Genomic DNA, 5,249 nt, shown 5'->3' with positions numbered 1-5,249 from the left:
ATATAAAGCTTTTATATATATATATAAAAATTTGGATCGTAACTCTAAAATTAGTCTTTATTGGGCCTGTTATGATTTTTCTAGTTTCTGCATATAATTGTACTTGCTTATAAAGACGTGTTAAAGAACAATTTCAGAATAAACAAATGTCTTTTGGTAAACTTACCTAATTTGTTATTGAGTTCCATGATACATGGGAGATGGGTCAGTGTAATGACCATAACTGCCTAACTTTTGCTGGAAAGTGGGAGTGGGGTGTATGTAAAAAAAGCTAAACTGTTTTATCACAGTTGCTAATAACAGTGTATGTATATTAACAGGAGAGAAAAGGAGGGAAGGCATGTGTCTCTTCTGTCCTATGTGTCAGGCAGTAAGATTCAAACCATTAAAATATATCTTTAAACCTTATTTCAGAGTCCATACAGATATTTCTAGATACTTATTCAGTATCTTTGTTCATACTTAAATTACTTACCCAGTGTTTTTGCTTGGACTTATTTCCATGGTATACGAAAACATCTATGCTTTTACCAAAAAAAAAATCTTATTTTGCCAATAAGCTATAGTGCAGTTTCTCAAATTTAGGAAAATACACAAAGCTGTATGAGAACTAGTTTTTGACTTTTATTAAAGTAACCTCTTTAAATAGACCATTCTAACAAAAAGCAATTCATACAAGGTGAAAACTATCCAAAGTTAGTGCTTTGAATTTAGTTCTAACTGACCCCACTTTTCCTTAAGTAGCATTTACATGTTAAATTATAATTCATACAAGCAAATTAAACAGACCATGTTTGTACAGTACTTCCTTGAAACACTGCTGCAAATAAAATCAGTATTGTTCATGTTTCTACTACTACTATAAAGTTTGAGTACAATATATTAAAATGATTTTGCAGTCTCAGCACACAATTACAGTGAAACATAAAATGATGACACCAATAATAATATTATTTGTATAAGGTTAAAAAACATCCTAAATGTTTCAGTGAACAAAATGATCCACTATCTTCAGGAGACAAAGGAGAACATGATGTTTTATGTACTTGAGGAAATGTACATTTATAATTAGCATATTGTATAATAGTGCCATTTACCAAAGCAAATTCCAGAAATAAACTTCCATGGCACCTGGACCTAAATCTATTAAAACTTATCAAGTTTATTTTTAACAATTTAAGAGATTCTTTTACATTGAATTTGTTTATTAACTTAACCTGTATAAGTAATTTCACATTATCCCAATCAGTTTTGTACAAGTAAGATTATTATGCATGTGGAAATGTTGATGTCGTCATTTTATATTTTATTGAAAGGATACACAAGGGCTGTTGTTATAAGTATTGATGTCATTACAACCCATGTTGTTACATCCAATCAAGCTATATTTAGCAACCATATCTCTTGGCAACAGACCTACAGTGTAGTATCCACTACAAAAAAGGCTCTGTCATAAGGATGTCATGTCCAGAGCACAACACTACTCACTCACTATAAACCATGTATGAAGATGACTGTTTCCCAGTGGTTATATTGATAATCTAATTGGACAGATATTCAGAGGTGCTGCATATGGTAACTTGATTAGTATGTCTTCATATGGACTAGCATGAAAACTCATATTTTACAATTCCTTGAGGTTTTCTGCTGTTTAACTTTTCCAGAGAAAGATCCTTATTCATTATGTTGTTTCCTGGGACAAATGAATGGTTTTTCACACTGAACTGCATGTTCATGGACTCAACTCTTACAAGGCTTCGCACTCTTCTTAACGTGGCTGTGACTTGTTGTATATTTCTTTCTCAATGGCCCTGGTGCTCCAAATTTAATCATATTCCTTTGTTTTATGATGCCATCAAGTACAAGGGATATTCTCATCTTAGAAATTTTCTAAATCCCCAATCTGAACACATCTTTATGATATGAGTTTATAAATATCTTGCATTAAAAATGATCAATTTTCTGTGGCATCAAACAACTTACAAAATGTCAAAATGCAGTTCTGGTATATGCTGTTCCACTGCAACTTTCTTAGCTGTGGTTTTATTATGATTTGCCAATTTACATATTCAAAATCATTTTAATACAACATTCTCAGCCCTATATATGTTTTGCATTTTGAATTGTTTACTTTGTGCAAGATGGTAAATATGGTACAGCATATGAAATCAAAAATATTATGTTCTTTTAAAAAATCCTATTGAGCAAAATATTAAGGCATAGATTATTACTTTTTCACAAGGAATTTTTGTCTTAATTTGTCTTTGATTAATTCCTCAGTTGAATAGCACTTGTATAACAATTTGTTGCCCAAAAAAACTTTTATAGCTGAGGGTTACTTTTGATCAGGGATAATTGCAAAACAATTCCTTATTAAAGATCCATTAACACAACAAATGAATTTTCACAAAAATAAAGTGTCCCAGATTTTGTTACTAATTTAAAAAATTAAGTTCTAGAGGATGAAAGCATTGTCATATCTCTTATTAATCCAAGCTATATAACGTTGTACATTATTAATAGCTCCACTTCAAATGCAGTCAAATCTTGAATACATAAGAAGGCTAAAACATAACCGGGTTAAATTTTCAAACATGCAAGATTTGCTAGTTCCAATGGTCAGTTAGTGCATCAGTAATTAATCGTATTTGAAGACGTACATAGAAAATAATTTGGATATTACAGTATAAAGAAGACTAACATTTTATTTTATTCAAAATATAGTCACCAGTTAGCAAAATAGAACCAAAGCCTCAAACATTTTATGATCTTTATTCAGAAAGTTCATCTCAATAAACATGCTCTCAGAGATGAAAATGATTTCAAACATAAAAAAAGAAAACTGGTAATTTTTCTACACATAAACAACTAAATATCTTGACTACACACACACTACTAAGTCCTAAGAAACTAAGGTTACTGCACTTATCCTAAGCCTAAACAAATGAATACCATGATTAAACAAACTTTCAACAAAACCAGTTATTGCAGTGAGCCTAAGAATTTATAAATATTGTATTTAAAAAGAACAAACTATTATAAATGTATCTTAAATTGTCAACATAATAATTAAAGTTAATTTTTTTATTATTCTGTTTCACACTTAGAAAATATACAAATCAACAACTAAAATTATAGCAAAAATTTATTTACAGAAAAGTATCTTATTTTTAATTTATACTCAACTATTTTTTTGTAGAATTTAAACATATGTTGCCTTAAAGAAGAGTCGACTTAAACAGTAATTTATTATTGAAAACAAAAATTATGTTGCATCACTCCAAATTAATATGGCTTTTGAACAATTTCAACACATTGAAGCTCACTTTACAAAATGTACTTATACATTTCAAAATCTTAAATAAACATTTAATTTTACTTAACTTCACCGTTACCTATGAATGGTCAACACAAAAAAATAGTCAAAGTTTGAATGTTCAAAACAATTCAAATCTTTCTATAAACATATGCATCAAAAATTTCTAAAACTACTAATAGTTAAAAAAAATAATTACAAATTTATTATCATTGAAGGGAATAAACTTGAAATCAGAACCCTCTGTTAAAAGAGATATTGCATGGAGCCTTATTTAACCAAACCATCAGTTCACTTCTATGAAGACTCAACAATGCTTAAAATGAAACAATCAAAATGAACCTTTATACCATATATATACTTAAATTCATTTGAGTAGAGAATTAAGGAGTAAGCTAAGTACAATTCAGTTTGATTTAATGATTATAATATGACAACATTGTTGTGTTATTTTAAACAATATTTATTAATATCATGTATAAAGCAAGTTATAAAGATCCAACAAAACAAGTATATAATTACAGTTATCATATTGTAAAAAGCTACACAAGGGCTAATTGTGCTAGATGTCCCTAATTTTAAATTGATAGACTGTAAAGAAGAGACGTAGTCGACACCACCAACTCTCAGGCTGCTCTTGTTTTGAGACCAAGTTATCGAATTAAACTGCCACTCTTATGACACACCCATGGCTCCAAGTTATTTTTTGGTTATAACAGGATGAGACCACAGAATTTCAGTTAAAAGGTCCAGGCACACTAACCATTGGGTTGCTCTTGTACATATTTATACAAAAAGGTAATATAAATAAAGTATAAAGAATATTTTTGACTTACTGTATATATTCATACAGAAACACATAATATAAAATCCAATATAAAGAATATTTCTTACTGCTTTTTTTTTTAATGAAAATACAAGTGTATTTATTATTATGAAGAATATAAACTATAGAAAACATGACTTACTGCTTGCAACACAGAGGACTTCCTTATATTAAACAAATAACTTAAGTGCAAAAAAACATTTCTTACTGCTTAGAAATTACACTTTTCAGTATTATTCTGAAACAAAAGCTTTTTTCTTTTCTTGCAATGAGTTTTGAAAAGTATTCAATATTTATGAAAACAGAAATTACCCACTGACACATCATTCAGATAAAATAGTTAAATATGAAGCTTTCAAAAAGTTTTTGGTAAAAGTTAACAATCTTAGAAAATTCACAACTTGATGCACATGTACGTAATTAGCATTCATATACTCATACACCCCTGTACAAGTATATGGATGCTAATTACTGAAGGCTAAACCCTCTACAAATGTATTTGTATCAGTCATGTTAAATGGTTATCACAATTCCAATGTAATTTCTGTTTGAAACTCTCCTGTATATTCATTAAAATTTGTCATAAAGATGAGAAACAAGCATGTGTGAAAATAAATGCAGATAACAGGGATAGACTATAAGTATGATCAAAATAAACTCCTAGTCTAAGTTCTTTTAAACTGTAGAGAAAAACTGTTAACACTACAAATGCATGCCCAATAAATGTATTTTATATAGCTTTCTGAAATAGGTTAACTATTAACAAACATATGTAATAGTTTTTCAATATACAAGTTTAAACATATAGTTAATATTCTTGTAAAAAAGTCATGTTAAAATACTGAGGTAAGGTGTTTAAGTTTTCATAAAATTTGTTCAGTTGCAGTTCCAAGCACTTTAATTCTGGATTTCTTTGCTTTCCACTTTCTTAAATGTTTTATTTAAATTAAACACATTAATCTTGATTTTTTACATTGAAATCAATAACTAGTAAAATCACTTAAAAATCTTTAACCATATAGTAAGTGATATTACCACTAAACTTTCACAAGTTTTCCCAAGATTGCAAGACAAAAATGACAGCTTTGGTAAATTATGACAACTTGC

The sequence above is a fragment of the Limulus polyphemus genome, unplaced genomic scaffold (assembly GCF_000517525.1).
Source record: "Limulus polyphemus unplaced genomic scaffold, Limulus_polyphemus-2.1.2 Scaffold2184, whole genome shotgun sequence".
NCBI classification, from domain to species: domain Eukaryota; kingdom Metazoa; phylum Arthropoda; class Merostomata; order Xiphosura; family Limulidae; genus Limulus; species Limulus polyphemus.
Note: the sequence above shows the minus strand (reverse complement) of the source record.